Here is a 21370-nt window from a genome sequence, read left to right on the forward strand (position 1 = left end):
TGTTACTGTGGATTTCTCAGACGATTGTGAGAATTAAATGAAAAGTGCTTAATACCTGGGACATGGTTAAATGTCAGCTATATTGAGACATGACATGGTAATCATTAAACTTCAAAAAGGTGTTTCCTTGTATGCTGTCTCACTAATGTGGTGGTCTAGGTAGCAGGGAAGGATTTGACACCTTGTTCATTTTCTAATGTAGTCATACTACATTAGAACTGGTCTACCTATTAGTTTATATTTTCTTATTAATTTTAGTTCAATTTAAAATAGTGGGGAATATTTATACAATGGACTTGAAACATATTTATGTTTCCTTTTCCAGGGCATATCTTATACATAAATGTCTATATTATTGATTTAGGTAGGCCAAAATCAGGACATTTGTGACTGGTATAATAGAAATTAAGACAGATTAATTAAAATACTAAGTAATAAGTATAGTGGAGCTTTCATTATTTTACTGTTTATAAATCTTAAATGTATCGCTTTCAAATCAAAGTTGTCATTGACATGAGAAGTGTTTAGTGATCTTCTTGGACTTTCATAAGCTGTGTACAAAAAGTGTTTCAAGCCAGAATGTTTCTTATGAAAAGAATGGAAAAGTGTGACATTCTGAGAATTCACAACCCTTTATATTGGGGCTAAATAGAAAAAAATTGTCTTAAGTTTCAATTTTGCCTTTGTTCCATATAAAAATACCTTCTATTTGCTGACCTACAAACTGTTCACCAAAAAAATAACTACTGTGTGTATGAATGTCATGTGAGTGAAGATTTGGTTATGGCGTAAATGCTAATATTTGATGAACTCTTGAGAACATTCTTGAATATAGTTATATAAGGAAGTGCTTCTGAGTAGATTTTTTTTAACATTTTCAGATATCAAATGAATATCAAATGAATCAAATGAGTATCAGAATATTCATTCAAAAGTAATATTTTCTCCCAAATTTAAGGGAAATATCTTAGAATCAGGTATCTCGCTGTAATAGGTTTCTGCCCCGTCCTTTGCATATGAATGCATTCATTGTTTGCTGGTGTCTGTGCACCATGCGTGTGTTTGTGTTGTAAATAAATGAAGTAGGTGAGCTATTTATTAGCCATACTGCTTCTGCCTGCCAACTAGATATATCATCAACATTCCAGGTACAAAAGATGCTTAACCAGTTCAACTGAATAGTCTTCCTTTGTTTTCACAAAATGTGTTTCACAAAGAAAAGATGTTGCTCTCATGGTAACAGAAGGATGGCAGTCTAGGATTTGCAGTGCCATCTTTATTATGTGTATGCGGAATGAAAGGAAACCAAGTATTCAACTGTGGGCTGTGTGGGATTTTTTTTAAATTTTGGTGTTGGTTGTGGTCTCCATTGATAGGATATTTTAGACTTTTAAAAAACCATCTGTTTATAGGAAGCACAAGGGGTGCACCCGTCTGTTGAATTTATTATGTGAAGTGCAAATAGCAGATGGCTCAGCAATAGGTTTATCCTTCTGTAGGAATTCGTTGTTTCTAAAAGTAACAAATCTTTGTCTTTGAATATTAACACATCTTGAGACATTTGACTGGGGTTTGTTTTCCTTCTGAAATAGTGCTCTCGTTGGCAGTCTGATCTGCATTATCTCTCAACTGACTAAGCCTTGCCTGGTTGCTGTGAATCATCTACTTCCTTACTCTATTCAAGTTCCACCCTTTGACATATTTGCTATTTTTTATTCTCTATCAGAATTATTATCAGGAAACATTAGGTGCCTAGGACTTTGCCAGATTCTGTATATATGTTTATTATCTCTATGCTTGCACCTAGCAAATTGACGTGCACTACCAAAATCAAAGTTTTAATACACAAGGACCTCTATATTACTGTGTACATAACTCAGCTTACAGTGTTTCCTTTATTTAAATTTTCTACAGTTCTTGTGTTTCCTTGAATTATTTTTTCTTTCTTGTGAAGCATGCTTTAAGATCCTTAAGAATGGTACCCTGATTCCTTTTCTTCCTATCAACTTATTTAAATATGTTGTTTTTGTTTAAGATTGTGAATAGATACCAAATGTTTATAACATAGATAAGAAATAAAGATGAACAGAAAACATACATGCATAAATTCACTACATTGAATGAGTGAATTATCCAAGACAGTAAGAGGGGGCATATGTATGGATGTTGAGGGAGAAGTGGATAAATGTGTCTGACTGGGTTGGGATCAGAAAAATCTTTCATGAACATGGATGCCTTGTACAAAGCCCAGCTAGTAAAGCTGCCATGGAGAACATCCCTTTTCTTTGAACAAAATTTTAACCATGGCAGCTGGGCAGCAGGCCCTCAACTAAGTAGATGGTCCCAAGCTGGATGGCCAACATTTCAGACATTGAACAAAATGCTAATACTTTCCATAGCATTTCATATATGCAGATAAAGTGAAGTTGCTCAGTCGTGTCCGACTCTTTGTGACCCCATGGGCAGTAGCCTGCACCAGGCTCCTTCGTCCATGGGATTTTCTAGGCAAGAGTACTGGAGTGGGTTGCCATTTCCTTCTCCAGGGAATCTTCCTGACCCCAGGGATCAAACCCAGGTCTCCCGGATTGTAGACAGACGCTTTACCATCTGAGCCACCAGGGAAGTCCTATGCAGATAAGGGTTCAGTAAATGCTGTCTGTTGTTTTGTGGTGATATGATTATGTGATATGGTGATATGATCATTTTAATCCCTTCCTCTAGCTCTTGTTTCTATAAACCTTTTCTATAAACTGTTTAATGTTTTACTCTCATTCAAGGTCTTGTTCTTTCTGCCACTCTCATCCTAACATTTCCCAGAATTTTAAAGCAAAAAATATCATGGTTTAATTCCATTTGATATACCTGTATTCTTTCCATGTTTGTCTACAGGTATTCTAATTTTTACTTTTGTAGCATGCATATTTCTAAGGCCTATACAATTGATATTTGAACCTGAATTCAACTTATTTTTTAAATTTAAAGTTCCATGTTAAATGAAGTTTTCCAGGTTTTTAAAAAATTCAGTTTTTTAAAATCTCCTGTCTTTCCTTAATTAGTATTTACTGGATACTGAATTAAGTGTATACTGAATTAAGTTTCTGTATAAAAATACATCACCTAATTCAAAGTAGCCTCAATTTTTATGTCTTGCTTAATGTACATGAAATTTGAATCTTTTTTTTTAAACTAAAATATCTATAGATATCCTTAGGCCTATAGATTTCAGCATCCTCCCCATTCTCTGCTCTCACTGTTCCCTGCACATGTCATTCCATCTTATCAGTGACAGGAACTGTGAACTGCTACTTTCTCTGTGGGGCTTATCTCATGTCCCCTAGCAGGGTTGGTGGCTGGCTTCTCTTTGTGCCCAGAGCTCTGTTTATACCTTAATTGTAAACAGTTGTCCTATTATATTGTAATTATCTGCTTACCTGCCAATCTCCTCAGCAGATGGGGTAGTAGCTTTGTCCTATTCATTTTGTCTCCCAAGTTCAATAAACACAGGTTTGTTGAATGAAGGAGGTAATTGTGTATGTGTGTGTGTGTGTGTGTGTGTGTGTGTGTGTGTATGAGAGAGAGAGAGAGAGAGATCCATCAGAGGACATCCAGAGATGCTGTTAATTCTCCTCTAAGGATTTGATGAAATTCTGCTATTTTATGAAAGCTCTCCTCCCCCTTTTAGATAAAGGTTGCTAATAGGTTTCCAACAAAAGTGTCAGAAACCTAGACTGGTAATTTACTGTTTGTGTTTGCATATATTAAACTAGGATCCGAAATGAAAAAATTGGAGTAGAGTGTTAATCACAATTGAGGTCAAGTCAATTAGAAAACATAAGTAAGTTTGTTGCTATTTCCAACTTTACATAATGGCATCATGTAGTCTTTGGGGGGCCACATATATTTTGGAATATGAGCATTGTTAGTTTCTTTTGAACAACTGTACACCAGCTCATGAATTTGCATACATAAATACTACTAGTGAAAATTTGTTTATTATCTTGCATTTCAGTGCTATTTACTAACAGATTTCAAGACAATAGACAATTTTATAACCTTAGTTTTATAAAAACCACTAGTATTTTTGGTCCCTAGCAACCATTTAGTATGTAAATTAGGTATTCTCAGGCTTAATGTACTTCATTTTTATAAAACAAATACATCATTAATCTGATTAAGTTCTTAGATGGGAGTGCTGTCCTCAGATCATTGTGGATCATTTATTGTTGGGCATGCATCCAAAAAAAATTCAAGCGTGGCACTTACAGTCTAGGTTTAGGAGAATTGTTGAAACCTCCTAAATGACATTTTCCAGAAGAATAGAAAGGCACTGCTTACTTACAATTGCAAGCATTACCTAAAATTTAATGATGTTCTTACCCTTAATTGCAACTCAGTTTGATGATGATTCAGTGCCTGAAATTATGCTGTGTTTTGCTTTGATGTTAAAAAATGTGAAATAAAGGTGATCCAAGTGAATCAAAAATAGATCCTGGCTTTCCAGTAGTGACTTAATCACTATGTTTCTGAATTCAGAAGGTTGCTTGACTGTCATGGCTATTATTTGGCATGTCTTTAGCTTTTAGTCAAATTTACTACTTTTAAGAACTGAGAATGTTTAATATTAAGGTTAAAGAAAGTTCATGATGTTTTAATTTATATAGCAGAAGAACCTTTTAAAGAAAATTTACAACATAGTTTACTGAATTCTACCTTACTTCCTTTTACAAAGTTGTATACCCTCTGTTTGTAGGTAGTCTTTGTCTAATGAAGCATGATGATAATAATGGCTTTTGTTTATTGAATGGACCTCATTCATTCTCCTAGAAATCTTGTGAAGTTGTTTTGTTTATTCCCATCTTACAGATGATTAAACAGAGGCTCAGAGAGATTAAGTTAGTGCCCAAAGGCATACAGATAGCATGTGGTTAATCTGGGACTCAAACATAGTTCTTATTCCAGAGCCTCTGCCTCCTCAGATAGGCGAGAGAAAGGAAGAGAACAGATTAATATACAAAGGTCATTGGGGTTGTCAAACTTTTTCTATAAAGGGTCAGATAGTAAATGTTTTTGGGCTTCCCTCGTGACTCAGATGGTGAAGCAATGCAGGAGACCCAGGTTCAGTCCCTGGGTCAGGAAGAGCCGCTGGAGAAGAGAATGGCTACCCACTCCAATATTCTTTCCTGGAGAATTCCATGGGCAGAGGAGCCTGGTGGGCTACAATCCATGGGGTTGCAAAGGGTCCGACACAACGGAACAACGAACACTTGTACATGTTTTAGGCATTGAAGACCACACATACATGGTCTTTAGCACATATTCTTGTTTTCACTTTTTTTAAGAAACCTTAAAAAATTTAAAAGCTGTTAGAAAAAAGCAAGTGGAAGGCCAAATTTGACCTAGAGTTTTTAGTTTGCCAATCTCTAATTTAGGGCAGTGTCAGTAAGCCCTAAATATTTTCTCTGGATTATGTTAATTATAGTCAGTAAAATAATTTATAATAGTGACTTTAAAACATCAAGAAAATGGACAAGTTATGTTCTGTATACCCTATTTGAGAAGGCATGAAAACATGACATCTTAGATTTTCATTAAAGAAATCAAAATAAAGTGTTAATATTTTTAGTGATTTCTGGATATCTGGAAGACTCAACTTTTTGAAACTATTCATTTTATAGCAGCAAAAACAAAAGGTTATATTGCAAGTAGATTTGACAGTTACAGAATGCATAACATATAATTTTAATTTCATCCTTGAGTGTTTAATTTTATTTAAAAAAAAAAATCTTACCTTCTTGATACGTGAGTGCTTAGCATTTTGTCCCTATATTTTTGATATTGCAGATTACTGATTCCCCTTTTTTATAGTACACATCTTACTGAGGAATACTAAAGTATGGCTGAGAAAATTTTTTTTCATTTCTTAAGGAAATAGCAGCTTGTATGTGTGGATACAAGGTATCCAAGATTTTTGTTGATAGTTTATATTTACCTAGATGTGAATGTTTTCTTCAACTCCTTTATTAACATTCTAGTGTTTTTTTTAATGTATTTAAATTTTTTTATTTTGTTTTGTTATTGTTATTATTTGTTACTATTATGATGATGTTGGACTGCGCTGGGTCCTGTCGCTATGTGCGGGTATCTCTAGTCCTGGAGGACAGGGGCTACTCTCTAGCTGTGGTACTTGGGTTTTTCTTTGTGGTGGCTTCTCTTGTTGTGGAGCACCGGGCTCTAGAATGTTCGGGCTTCAGTATTTGTGGTTCATGTGCCCAGCTGCCCCATGGCATGTGGGATCTTCCCAGACCAGGGATTGAACTGGTGTCTCTTGCATTCATTACAAGGCGGATTCTTAACCTTTGGACCACTAGGGAAGCCCATGTTAAAGTTAGCTGGCTTAAGGGACACAGCTGCTGCTAAGTCACTGCAGTCATGTCCAACTCTGTTCGACCCTATAGACGGCAGCCCATCAGGATCCCCCGTCCCTAGGATTCCCAAGGCAAGAACCCTGGGGTGGGTTGCCATTTCCTTCTCCAATGCATGAAAGTGAAAAGTGAAAGTGAAGTCACTCAGTCGTGTCCAACTCTTAGTGACCCCATGGACTGCAGCCTACCAGGCTCCTTCGTCCATGAGATTTTCCAGGCAAGAGTACTGGAGTAGGTTGCCACTGCCTTCTCTGAAAGGACACAGACTCCAGCCCTTTTCCTAAAGAGGCCCCAAGCAGTATGGGGTGGGAAGGGAGAAAGCGGGAGGCAGGAGGGGAGGGGTAGTTGTCCTCCTAATGGGGCATGAGGAATAGCTGGAGCCCTGGGACTTTCAAACCATGTGGCTAGTATTGTGTTTTTATTCAGCTCACTTGGGTCCATGTGTTTACATTTTTCTATTTTTCTTCAAGCCATTAGTGATATTCCTTTTGAGAAACTCAGTACATATTGTTTTGGTTGAACTAAGAAGGTAAAGAGATATTTGTATCTCTTAGCAGGCTAGAACATGCCTGCTGAATGGATGGGTGTGCTGCTAAGCCTAGGAGCCGCAGTGGCCTACCAGTCCTTTCTTTTTGGAGGGTAGTCTTCTCAAAGCTTTCCTCCCAGTGCTTAGTTAGCTGCAAGGACAAAATCAGCTCCCAAAGCCTCATAAATGACATTATAAAAGACCAAAAAAAAAAAAAAGTTAAATATTATTATCTGTATTATCAAATTATAGAGCAAAGATTCTGAGTCATTGTTTAGGTAGTGAGGGTGGCTTTTGTTTGTCATACTTGCCCTTCCTTTTAAAAAAAGTAGTACGTGGTGGACCAAACACACAGTCCTGCAACAGAGGGGATATTGAATGGTTTGCTGTGTAGGTCAGTCACTAAGCCAAACCGCCAAAGTCTGACGTATGGGCAGTTTTCAGATGACATTTCCTGAGCATTTATTGTATACTAGATTCTATCCAAAATGATTTCCATTCCTTATCTCATTTAGTCTTTGCAAATTTTTCAAGAGGAAACTGAGGTTTAGAGAAGTTGAGTTACTTGTTTACAGTAACATGACTAGTAAATCACAGAGGCAGAATGTGAATATGAACAACATGACACTAAACCTATGCCCGTCTAAGGGCGTAAGAAATGTTTTATCCTTCAGTATAACAGTCTTCATTTGAAGGAATCAAGTTCTTCAGAATGGAACTGAAAAGAGGACATTGTAGCTACAAATGGAGGCTATAAAAATCTGAAACAATGTATGGGCAATCCTTGGAGCAATCTAAAGAATAAACAAATAAAAATAAAGGTCTCTGAGTTTAAAGTGGATCCTCAACTAATTAGAATTACTTATATGTATTATGATGTGACTGCCTTTAGCTTGCATGTGATGGTTTTTGTTTCATGTGAACATGAAGCAATATCATATGAAAATTGGTAGTTTGGAAAAATGTAGGAAGATTAAGCTAAGTGAAAGATTAATTCAGCAAATATTTGTTGAGTGCATCTTAGGCCAGAATCAGCCAGTCAGTTCAGTCGCTCAGTTGTGTCCGACTCTTTGCAACCCCATGGACTGCAGCATGCCAGGCTTTCCTGTCCATCACTAACTCCCAGAACTTGCTCAAACTCATGTTCATCGAGTCGGTGATGCCATTCAACCATCTCATGCTCTGTTGTCCCCTTCTCCTCCCACCTTCAATCTTTCTCAGCATCAGAGGCTTTTCCAGTGAGTCCGTTCTTCACATCAGGTGGCTAAAGTATTGGAGTTTTAGCTTTGGTATCAGTCCTTCCAATGAGTATTCAGGACTGATTTCCTTTAGGATGGACAGGTTGGATCTCTTTGCAGTCCAAGGGACTCTCAAGAGTCTTCTCCAAAACCACAGTTCAAAAGTATCAATTCTTTGGCACTCAGCTTTCTTTGTAGTCCAACTCTCACATCCATACATGACTACTGGAAAAACCAGAGCCTTGACTAGATTGGACCTTTGTTGGCAAAGTAATGTCTCTGCTTTTTAATATGCTGTCTAGGTTGGTCATAGCTTTTCTTCCAAGGAGTAAGTGTCTTTTAATTTCATGGCTGCAATGACCATCTGCAGTGGTTTTGGAGGCCCCAAAAATAAAGTTTCTCCTTGTTCCCCATAAACAACATGAATAAGCTCCCTTTTAAATGTAACACTTTTCTTGTGTTTAATACTTGTTTATATTCAAGTCTCTTTAAATCCGAGATTTCTGAATACTTGAAGTTCATACCTTTTGATTTGACTTGATAGAAAACATAGAGATACTCTTTTTCTTTACATTGTGAATTTTCAGGGTTAGAAAGTTCTTTGACCTTTAAATTATGACTCATTTGCTTAAACCAGTGTTGTTGGGTGATGCAATCCAGGCTATAACCAAAATGAAGACTCCAGAGTCTTAATCCCTCAGCTTGTGTCATCAAGCTTTCAAATAGAGAAGTCTTGAGATCTAAGACTCTGTCTTTGCTTTCCCTCTGGTACGTGTGTCATAGTACTAAGCGTGTTGAGGGCTTCCCAGGTGGCTCAGAGGTAAAGCATCCGTCTGCCAATGCAGGAGACACAGGTTCGATCCCTGGGTCCGGAAGATCCCCTGGAGGAGGAAATGGCAACCCACTCCAGTATTCTTGCCTGGGAAATCCCATGGGACGGGGAGCCTGGCGAGCTACAATCTATAGGATCTCAAAGAGTTGAATACGACTGAGCAACTGAACATGTGCACACGCACCAAGCATATCATCTTGTGTATCCAACAAATACAGCTGATTAACGGTGTTAAAAAGGCAAGTTATATGGTTAACTGTCTCTTGCTGTTTTTTCTCCTGTTTTTGCTTTATTTAACCTAATATAGAGTGAGTAATATAATGCCTTTTAAATTTGATGAATTGTTATGCACCTAATTCAGATTTAGGGAGTACTAGGTCTTCTTCCTTATAAATCTGTGTAAATCTGTTGATACAAATATTCTTCTTATATCAACTGGTTTTATTGTCGAAGGTGATTTGGGGACTTAGAGCTGCAAACCTTTCTTGCCTTTTAAAATCTTCCACGCCACAGTGTTCTGTGTGTTTTGATATAGGAGCTTTTAGACTTGAAATGATAGGAAGGCAAGGAAAGTATCCTCTTCAACTGGACTTGTGAGGCTTAAGCTTTGTTTTGTTTTCTTTTTCTTTCAGCACCTGTGTTGTGCAACTATACACAGGATTGATGGGGTGCAAAAGAGGCTGCCCTTTAGCACTTTAAAGAAGCTGGGCCAGTCTTCAAGTTGGCCCTTGAAAAGCAGGTATTACCCTCGCTGCTGAATGGATGTGCTGGTAGAAGCTTGGGGATAAAGAACATCAGCAGAATTGGCCTGAGTGTTCACCTTCACTTGAGACACTTCAATCTCAGAGAAAAAGGAACTGTGTAGATGGCGTGACTGAGGGAGAAGACGTGTGTGATGCAGCTCTTCCAGCTGCCTTGCAAAAGCATCAGGGGCCCTAGCAGATGGCGTATCAGAAGTCTAGTAGCTTTGGTTATAATTCCCCATAGAGCTGTGTGTATATGTGTGTGTAAATATATACATTTGGTACATATATATTTATAGCATAGCTTTATATAATGTATTTACATAGGTATCAAATATATACACATATGCACAAATATATATTAAAAAACTGTATATATTTATATAGTCCATATGTAAATACATATAGTATATACATGGACTTCCCCGGTGGTTCAGATGGTGAAGAATCCACCTGCAATGCAAGAGACCCAGGTTCAATCCCTCAGCCGGGAAGATACCCTGGAGAAGGGAATGGCAACCCACTCCAGTAGTCTTGCCTGGGAAATCCCATGGACAGAGGAGCCTGGTGGGATACATAAATACACATTGTTTGTAAGTATATTTATTGTCTAGATGTGTTAATTTTTCTTTGATCAGTCTTGTGCTCGAGTTTTCATGACTATGGAATCCTTGTTGTCTATTCACAGGATAAACTTGAAGCCAATGATTTCCAAGTGCCAAGTGTCATCTGTTGCCTCTAAGCCCTGTTGTGTTTCTCAGTACTCCCTGAACAGGTCAAACTCTTTTGCTACAAATTGTATTGGATTGGTCAAAAAGTTTGTCCAAGTTTTCCCATAATGAACTTTTTTGGCCAACCCAATATTTCAGTATAATGTTTTCTCCATATCTCTGCCTCGAAGATTTTCCTCTCGGTTCTCTGATAGACTTTTACTCCTTTTAAAGATATGACTGAAATGTTGCCTTCTTGTTAAAGCCTTTCCAGATTCCTTCAGGCCAGTGGCTCCTTCCCTTAAGCTCCCACAGTGCTTAGTTTATTCTTCTGTTGTAACACTTGGCACATATTGTAATTATCACTCTGTATGTCACCTCTCTGTCTGGTGAGCTTCTGGAGCAGAGGTTGTTTTTATCTTCTTACCATCTAGCACAGACCTAGACTTCTCATCGGTGCTTGACTGAAAGAATAAATGAATGAATAAAACATCCCACCCCACTGTTTGAAACATGCTTCACTTCTTCCAGCTGCCGTTTCCTTTGTGCTGCTTTTCTTTATCCTCTTCCCTGTCACACGTTCTTCTGTTCTACCTGGTAGATTTTAGAGCTTATGAGATATGTGTTTAAAGATTTAAAATATAGTGCCTTGAACTCCTTAGAGGAAAAGTCTATGAATAAATAATTAGACTCATTTCACATCAAAATCTAAAGTGTGAAAAACTGTTCGCTATCATTTGGTGCTTTATTCACTTGTATGGTAATCTAATGGCACATCCATTGTTATCACTGAACTACACTGAAATATTTTACTCTTGGGGCTTTTTCATCTGACAAAAGGAGGCTTTTTGAAAATGAAAAAGCATAGTTCCTGTCCCTGGTATGCTAAGGGGCAATTTATTAGTTTTGCAACGCATGGGTTAAAATTACCATGTTTTATAGTGAACATTACCTGAGGAAATTGCTATTAATATCACGGCAGCATGTATGTATATAGGTCCTGTCATCTTTGGGGTATGTAAATCAGGAATGTTGCTGAAGAACTACTTAGCATTTTCTTGGGGGTGAAGTGCTTAGTTTTGGAATTTAATTGTAGGTTTTACATTTAAGCTGTTCAGTATTACTCTTATAAAGGTTCTATAAATTTCTTGCTTTGTAGTTTAACAGGTTTAGTCACTACAGTTGAAAGGCATCATCCTCATAATGAAGCCAGAAAAGAATAAAGGTTGATCATGCAGGGCTGGCTGGCTGTGACATTGAACAATAGAGCTTGACTTCTTCGTGTCTGTTAAATTAGACTATGGGGTGTGCTTATCTTGCTGCAATGATATTGAATTGTAACAAGAAAATGTTATGTTGTGCAGCTCTGCAGAGGGGGTTGTGCATCTCTTTTCACTTTGCATGTATGGGGAAAGCTTTAAAATACTAGTGAAGCTGCCTTGTGAGCCTAAAGTCTAATGGCACAGACTGGGCAGAATACTGAGGTAAAAATAAAAAATTGCAAAGGTTTTTAAGTATCCTGTAAAGTTTTATCCATTGAGGTCTTTTTTAAAGGACTGAGGGCAGCTCAGAAAACATATGCTAGAAAAATTCGATTTTAAAGAGGTCTTTGAAGAAGACAAATAATACAGCCTGAAAGAAAAGTAAGAGGATATTATGTTACATTGGTGACAGATTTATTCTAAACTTTTTTACATGTGTATGTCATACAGTTCAACTCAGTTCTCTAAATATTAATGAAATACCTTCTGGGTTTCTAACACTGTGTTGGATACCATGAAAGTGAAAGTGAGAGTGCAGTCGCTCAGTGTGTCCAGCTCTTTGCAACCCCGTGGACGTTAGCCCACCAGGCTCCTCCATCCATGGGGTTCTCCAGGCAAGAATACTGGAGTGGGTTGCCATTTCTTTCTCCAGGGGATCTTCCTGACCCAGGGACCGAACCCAGGTCTCTCGCATTGCAGGCAGATGCTTTAACCTCTGACCCAGCTTCCCTGGATACCATAGGAGGTTTTGAAAAAGTGTGTGATTCAATCATACCCTGATGAATTTAGTATCTTTGAGAAGACAAAAATTAAATCGATGAAATAACTTAGAATTGTCGGATGTATGAATGACAGTATTGTAAGCTGTCAAGATCGTTTAAAATTTTGATTCTGTTATTATATGTATCATTCCCAGATGTGTCACATGAGCATTTGATAGGCATCCCTTTTATGTCATAAGTCACTGTTAAAAATATGGAAGAGTCAAGGGCAAGGTTAGGAGCAAAAAAGAGTCTCTGACACTTCCCACGCTTATTCTTTGCAAATGTTTGTTGTCGTTTCTTAAACATTGCATTATTCTCTAAACATGTTTGAAGCACCCAGTTAATAATCTGTTACAGAATTTTATCATAAATGTTAAGCTACTTTTCAAGTTTTTATATATAGTTATTTAACTCTTCAAAAAAATCACAATAGCATTTCTATAGTTCTGTTTGCTATTTCTCTCCCATTTGTCATAATTCTTTAGTGGATTCCAGAGAGGACTACAAGTAGAAGTTTTAAATTTAGTCAGCATGGTGGAATATAGATTGCTCTGTCTGTAGGTTCAAACCTTCTTAAAGCAGCTCCTAGGTCCCCTATTATTTCCTTACTTATGGTAGCCTGCATTTTCTTATTTATGCTGTTTATCTTTCTCTTCCTCTCTGAAGACCATTTTTCTTCCTAAAGAAGATTGGATTGAAGTACAAGGTGAGAATTGAAGTAGCCGTATTTGATGTCCATTTCCTCTTCCTTCTTCCTTAATAACAGAAACAGAACTCAAGTTTTGTTTTGGGCAAGAGTGCTCAGTAAAAATACTTATCTGTACACCCTTAGGGCTTGTGGGTAGCCTTTTGGTAATTCTGGCCAATGAAATGTAGGGAGAAGTTGCTGGATGGAGTGTGTTACTTAGCTGGTGTGTGTGTGTGCACGTGTGCACGCTCAGTTGCTTCAGTCATGTCTGACTCTTTGCAACCCCCATCGACTGTAGCCTGCCAGGCTCCTCTGTCCATGGAATTTTCCAGGCAAGGATATTAGAGCTACTTGCCATTTCCTACTCCAGGGGACCTTCCTGACCAAGGATTAGATCTGCATCTCATGCCTCCTGCATTGGCAGGCAGATTCTTTACCATGGAGCCACCTGGGAAGCCCATTAGTTAGCTGATACTGCATAACAAATATCCCAAAGCTTAATGGTTTAAAAAACTGATAAATGTGTATTGTCGCACAATTTTGGTGGTCAGCAACTCAAGAAAGCTGATTTTACTCTCTGTGTGATTTGGCTTAGGATCTCATGAAGTTGCAGTCAAGGAATCTGTGGGCCTGTGGTCATCTATGAAGATTTAACTTGGAGGAGCTTTTAACCATTATGTTTTATTGCTTAATAATAGTAGTAATAATAAAATATCACCTACCCTAGGAAAGTAACTCTGAAATGTATTGAGCACTATTATAGGCCAAATGCTATTGTGAATTTCAAAATGTTGATTAGAATTAAGTCACTATTTATAGTCCCATTCATTGATTTCTCTACTTTTGAAGTATTGCTGCTACTGCTGCTAAGTCACTTCAGTCGTGTCCAACTCTGTGTGACCCCATAGACGGCGGCCCACCAGGCTCCCCGTCCCTGGGATTCTCCAGGCAAGAACACTGGAGTGGGTTGCCATTTCCTTCTCTGATGCATGAAAGTGAAAAGTGAAAGTGCAGTTGCTCAGTCATGTTTGATTCTTAGTGACCCCATGGACTGCAGCCTACCAGGCTCTTCCGTCCATGGGATTTTCCAGGCAAGAGTACTGGAGTGGGGTGCCATTGCCTTCTCCGAAGTATTAGAATACTTTAAATCCGTTCTTGTTCCTATAACTTGCGTTCTTTTCTTGAATTTTCATTTTCTCTCTTGAGAAAGACGTCCTTCTCCAACTGACCAAATAACCATTGCATACTCTCACAGTTTAACCCAAAATAAATAAACAAAAAATAGTACAAGATAATACAAAATTAAGTGCTAACTTATCATCCAAAGTCAAATGTTCCAAACAAGGGCTAGGTATGTTAGGAATGTGAAAGAGGAAAGTGAAAAGTTGGCTTAAAACTCAACATTCAGAAAACTAAGATCATGGCGTCTGGTCCTATTGTTGTAGGAAGGAGGACCCTTTCCAGGGCCCGAAACTGGGCTCTTGTCTAACACTCAGAAATCAATTGTCCAAGGAGACACATGTGCTGACAAAGCAAGAGATTTTATAGGGAAAGGGCACCTGGGTGGAGAGCAGCAGGCTAAGGGAACCCAGGAGAACAGCTCTGTCACATGGCTCGCAGTCTCAGGTTTCATGGTGATGGGATTAGTTTCCGGGTTGTCTTTAGTCAATCATTCTGACTCAGAGTCCTTCCTGGTGGGGCACACCTTGTTCAGCCAAGATGGATGCCAGAGAGAAGGATTCTGGGAGATGGTCGGACAGGTGGTGTCTCCTTTTGACCTTTCCCGAACTTTTCTGGTTGGTGGAGGCTTATTAGTTCCCTGTTCCTTACCCAGACCTCCTATCGTAGAACAACTCATGCAAATGGTTACTATCGTGCCTGGCCAGGATGGGTAGTTTCAATCAGTGTGCTTCCCTTAACACTATCGCTTCATGGCAAATAGATGGGGAAACAGTGGAAACAGTGACAGACTTTATTTTTTTTGGGCTCCAAAATCACTGCGGATGGTGACTCCAGCCATGAAATTAAAAGACGCTTGCTCCTTGGAAGAAAAGTTATGACCAACCTAGACAGCATATTAAAATGCAGACACATTACTTTGCCAACAACGATTCTTCTAGTCAAAGCAATGGGTTTTCCAATAGTCATGTATGGGTGTGAGAGTTGGACCATAAAGAAAGCTGAGCACTGAAGAGTTGATGCTTTTGAACTGTGGTGTTGGAGAAGACTCTTGAGAGTCCCTTGGACAGCAAGGAGATCCAATCAGTCCATCCTACAGGAGATCAGTCCTGCATATTCATTGGAAGGACTGATACCGAAGCTAAAACTTCAATACTTTGGCCACCTGATGCGAAGAACTGACTCATTGGAAAAGACCCTGATGCTGGGAAAATTGAAGGTGGGAGGAGAAGGGGACAACAGAGGATGAGATGGTTAGATGGCATCACTGACTCAAAGGACGTGAGTTTGAGTAAACTCTGGGAGTTGGTGATGGACAGGGAGGCCTGGTGTGCTGCAGTCCATGGGGTTGCAAAGAGTCAGATACGACTGAGCAAGTGAACTGAACTGAACTGATGTTAGGAAAGAGAAATATCAATAATGGCTAGAAACCTGGAAAGACATGTCATTTTGTGAAGAGGAATACTAATTGAAATATGACTAACCCCAAAGCAAGAGGTACTTGGATGATGATAAATAAACTAAAGAAAGAATGGACAACAATGTCCATTGTTATATGTAGCTTTGAGACAAGAAATTGTTTCATTTCAGTTCAGTTGCTCAGTCGTGTCTGACTCTTTGCGACCCCATGAATTGCAGCACTCCAGGCCTCCCTGTCCATCACCAACTCCCGGAGTTCACCCAAACTCATGTGCATCATTCAGCCATCTCATCCTATGTCGTCCCCTTCTCCTCCTGCCCCCAATCCCTCCCAGCATCAGAGTCTTTTCCAGTGAGTCAACTCTTCGCATGAGGTGGCCGAAGTATTGAAGTTTCAGCTTTAGCATCATTCCTTCCAAAGAACACCCATGACTGATGTCCTTTAGGATGGACTGGTTGGATGTCCTTGCAGTCCAAGGGACTCTCAAGAGTCTTCTCCAACACCACAGTTCAAAAACATCAATTCTTCGCCACTCAGCTTTCTTCACAGTCCAACTTTCACATCCATGCATGACCACTGGAAAAACCATAGCCTTGACTAGACTGACCTTTGTTGGCAAAGTAATGTCTCTGCTTTTGAATATGCTATCTAGGTTGGTCATAACTTTCCTTCCGAGGAGTAAGCGTCTTTTAATTTCATGGCTGCAGTCACCATCTGCAGTGATTTTGGAGCCCAAAAAAATAAAGTCTGACACTGTTTCCACTGTTTCCCTATCTATTTGCCATGAAGTGATGGGACTGGATGCCATGATCTTTGTCTTCTGAATGTTGAGCTTTAAGCCAACTTTTTCACTCTCCTCTTTCACTTTCATCAAGAGGCTTTTTAGTTCCTCTTCACTTTCTGCCATAAGGGTGGTGTCATCTGCATATCTGATGTTATTGATATTTCTCCTGGCGATCTTGATTCCGCCTTGTGCTTCTTCCAGCCCATCGTTTCTCATGATGTACTCTGCATGTAAGTTAAATAAGCAGGGTGACAGTATACAGCCTTGATGTACTCCTTTCCTATTTGGAACCAGTCTGTTGTTCCATGTCCAATTCTAACTGTTGCTTCCTGACCTGCATACAGATTTCTCAAGAGGCAGGTCAGGTGGTCTGGTATTCCCATCTCTTTTAGAATTTTCCACAGTTTATGTGATCCACACAGTCAAAGGCTTTGGCATAGTCAATAAAGCAGAAATAGATGTTTTTCTGGAACTCTCTTGCTTTTTTGATGATCCAGCAGATGTTGGCAATTTGATCTCTGGTTCCTCTGCCTTTTCTAAAACCAGCTTGAACATCAGGAAGTTCACGGTTCATGCACTGCTAAAGCCTGGCTTCATGGTTCACGTACTGCTGAAGCCTCGCTTAGAGAATTTTGAGCATTACTTTACTAGCGTGTGAGATGAGTGCAATTGTGTGGTAGTTTGAGCATTCTTTGGCATTGCCTTTCTTTGGGATTGGAATGAAAACCGACCTTTTCCAGTCCTGTGGCCATTGCTGAGTTTTCTAAATTTGCTGGCATATTGAGTGCAGCACTTTCACAGCATCATCTTTCAGGATTTGAAATAGCTCAACTGGAATTCCATCACCTCCACTAGCTTTGTTCGTAGTGATGCTTCCTAAGGCCCACTTGACTTCACATTCCAGGATGTCTGGCTCTAGGTGAGTGATCACCCCATCGTGATTATCTTGGTAGTAAAGATCTTTTTTGTACAGTTCTTCTGTGTATCCTTTCCACCTCTTCTTAATATCTTCTGCTTCTGTTAGGTCCATACCATTTCTGTCCTTTATCAAGCCCATCTTTGCATGAAATGTTCCCTTGGTATCTCTAATTTTCTTGAAGAGATCTCTAGTCTTTCCCATTCTGTTGTTTTCCTCTATTTCTTTGCATTGATCGCTGAGGAAGGCTTTCTTACCTCTCCTTGCTATTCTTGGGAACTCTGCATTCAAATGGGTGTCTCTTTCCTTTTCTCCTTTGCTTTTCACTTCTCTTCTTTCACAGCTATTTGTAAGGCCTCCCCAGACAGCCATTTTGCTTTTTTGCATTTCTTTTCCATGGGGATGGTCTTGATCCCTGTCTCCTGTACAATGTCACGAACCTCATTCCATAGTTCATCAGGCACTCTATCAGATCTAGTCCTTTAAATGTATTTCTCACTTCCAGTGTATAATCATAAGGAATCTGATTTAGGTCATACCTGATTGGTCTAGTGGTTTTCCCCACTTTCTTCAATTTAAGTCTGAATTTGGTTTCCCTGGTGGCTCAGAGGTTAAAGCGTCTGCCTACAATGCAGGAGACCCAGGTTCGATCCCCGGGTCGGGAAGATCCCCTGGAGAAGGAAATGGTAACCCGCTCCAGTATTCTTGCCTGGAGAATCCCATGGACGGAGAAGCCTGGTAGGCTACAGTCCATGGGGTCGCAAAGAGTCGGACAGGACTGAGCGACTTCACTTTCACTTTTGGCAATAAGGAGTTCATGATATGAGCTGAAATTGTTTGCTGAATTACAAATAAGAACTATGAACTGTGAGTACATATAGACTTCTCTTCCTTTCAGCAGTATTTCTCCCGTATATACAAATAGGTAAACCTGTAAGGAAATGGCAACCCACTCCTGTGTTCTTGCCTGGAAAATCCCAAGGATGGGGAAGCCTGGTGGGCTGCCGTCTATGGGGTTGCACAGAGTTGGACACGACTGAAGCGACTTAGCAGCAGCAGCAGCAGCAAACCTATAAAGGTACTAAAGAGGCTGCCAAGTATAGCATCTAACTAGCATTATAGCAAGGATTGGGGATGATGTGAGACATCCATAACAGGATGTGAAACAGCATCTGATGTCGACTGACATTAAGTAGCTCATTCCTCAGCGCACCTTTTCTTTGCTTGGTGATTGAAAAAGTCTAAAGCAACCTTCTTAGGATCCTAATCTCATAGGAGGTGATGTTTATTGGAGGAGACAAGGTCTTGGTAATATGATTCATCAAAAGTTGGTCTTGTGTTTGATTTGAAAATATTTGGTGAGGTAAAATTCTTAGTTGAAAAGTTGCAGGATCTGTGTCCAGTCAACAAAAGTTTATAGAATGTTTATTATGTGTCAGGTTCTGTTGTGTTGATTACTCTCTCTAGGAGTCTCCTTGACTTGGTCTTTCCCTCATGTTCTCAACCATTTCAGTGACCTAAGTTCAAACCCAGTGGCTTTCTTCTACTTGTCTTCTGCCACTTGTATCCAATGTGCTGCCATGGGCTGGTGATACCAAATGCTTACACCTTGGTCCAGATCAAGGCCTTTCATCAATCACAGTCTTTGCTCTGCTGTTTGATACTCTGCATTATAACCACAAGGAATTATGGCCACACCTGTGTCTTTACCTTCATTGTCATACATAGCGATGATTTCCACATCTGGGCTTTTGTTCATTCTTTTTCCACTTTGGCATTTGTGAAAGCAGTCTTTTCCTAGTTACCTAGGTGTCCTTTTCCTAATGTTATATCCTGAAAAGTGAAAAATTTTGGTGTATTGAACCATTTAAGACAAGGGTAGATAATTTTTATCTTTTTAAATTTTGTATTTTTATTCACTGCGTGTTAACCCATCTAGATATTACTTTGTTGTAGAAACATAGACCTCAGAATTGGAAAAAACCTTAGAACTTAGAGTACAGCTTCCTTCCTTAGTTTTCAGATAAGGAAACCTGAGATTCAGAATGGTTAAGAGGTTTGGCTTAGGGCATTTGAGTAATAAGTAGGAAGAGTAAGATTAAAACCCACATTTTATAACTCATCGAGTGTGCTTTGTACTAGAAAAATTAATCCCTTTAATTCTTCTCTTATTTTATGTATCTTATTTTATAATACCCAAAATGTGAGCTGTACTTCTACTTCTCCACCCATATTCATAATATCAGTGCCATGCAGTAGTTTTGGATAAATAAGCTTGCAAGTGATTTAATTGTCATATAGATATATGTGAATATATCAGTCATAATAGGATAGGTCACATTCAATAACAGACAACCCACGCTCCTAACTTCAGTGGCTTACAACACCAAAGTTTCTTTCATGTTACATGTTTATCTTGGGTTTATTATGGCTTTGTTCCATGTTGTCTTCAATCTAGGACCCAGGATGATGAAGCAAATCTGAAACCAACTGTAGGAGACAAAGTGAAATATGTACCTACTGGGTCTCACCAGGGAAATTTACATGACAAAGTTTGTTGCCAATAGGGAGGAAAAGCATAATCATTCTGCAGGTAGGGGCAGCAAATAATTTTGAAAAATAAATATCTACTGTGACCTGGAGTAATGAGTAACAAACATTTCAGTTTATGGCACACACACTATCATTGGTCCCTGCATGGTCACTTTGTCTTTTTGTTTGTATTTGTTTGTTTTAATGTATTCTTATAAAATGCATACTGTTGTTTTGGGATATGTATTCTGAATTTCTGTAATGGGTAATATATGAAGATTATATTCTGTTTCTTGATTTTTTTCATTCAACATTATATTAATATTGCAAGATTTATCCACATTGCTGCATGTTTATCCAGTTTGTTGCATCTGGTGAATACACAGTATTTCATAAACATCCACCACACTTTGCTTGTCCACTCCCCTAGATTGCCTTTAATTCTCCACTTCAGTAAATGATGCCATGAGAGAGTTTCTTTGAACTATATACTCAGGATAGGATGTATAATTAAGTATTGCTGTGTCAGTATTTTCACTAACTTTTCAGAACCATGAATTCTTGATGTTACTGCTGCTGCTAAGTCGCTTCAGTCGTGTCCAACTCTGTGTGATCCCATAGATGGAAGCCAACCAGGCTCTCCCGTCCCTGGGATTCTCCAGGCAAGAACACTGGAGTGGGTTGCCATTTCCTTCTCCAATGCATGAAGGTGAAAAGTGAAAATGAAGTCGCTCAGTCGTGTCCGACTCTTAGCAACCCCACGGACTGCAGCCTAGCAGGCTCCTCTGTCCATGGGATTTTCCAGGCAAGGGTAGTGAGTGGGGTGCCATTGCCTTCTCTGCTTGATGTTACTAGAGTTTAGCAACTTTATATCTTAGAAATCAGTGTTATTCTGTAAGTCAATCAAGTGCATCCATCTGAGAATGCACATATAACTAATGTGACTTGTAATTCACATCTGTAAAGAGATTTATCACTAATGTTGATCTATAAGCATGTGTTACAAACTGTTGTTCTCAGGCATTGTTTTATATTGACATAAAACCCAGCCATAAATGGATACACAAGATGTAGTGTACTTTTCAGCTGTGAAAAAGGAGTAACTTACTGATACATGCTACAGTGCAACAAACCTGAAAAACATTATCCTGAGTGTAAGAAACTAATCACAATATCCCACATATTTTATTATACCATTTATATGGACTATCCAGAGCAGGCAAATCCATCGAGACAGAAAGTAGATTAACAGTTGCCTCTGGCAGAGAACTAGGAAGTGAGTGCCGAATGTTACGGAGTTTCTTTTGGGGGGATGAAACTGTTCTAAAATTGCTCATGGTGATGGTTGCACAAC

At 39.0% G+C, this 21370-nt stretch overlaps 1 protein-coding gene across 3 annotated transcripts in view; it reads left to right on the forward strand.

The window, feature by feature from the left end:
* Positions 1 to 21370, forward strand: part of CAMKMT (calmodulin-lysine N-methyltransferase) — a 425501-nt gene that overhangs the window by 74054 nt on the left and 330077 nt on the right. The window contains exon 3 of one of the 3 annotated variants that reach the window (XM_070798587.1): positions 9651 to 9757. The exons of the other annotated variants lie outside the window; for them this stretch is intronic. The gene's annotated coding sequence lies outside the window, so the exon portion shown is untranslated. The remainder of the gene's footprint in view (positions 1 to 9650; positions 9758 to 21370) is intronic. 3 annotated transcript variants of the gene reach the window in all.

The sequence above is a fragment of the Bos indicus genome, chromosome 11 (genome assembly GCF_029378745.1).
Source record: "Bos indicus isolate NIAB-ARS_2022 breed Sahiwal x Tharparkar chromosome 11, NIAB-ARS_B.indTharparkar_mat_pri_1.0, whole genome shotgun sequence".
NCBI lineage: Eukaryota > Metazoa > Chordata > Mammalia > Artiodactyla > Bovidae > Bos > Bos indicus.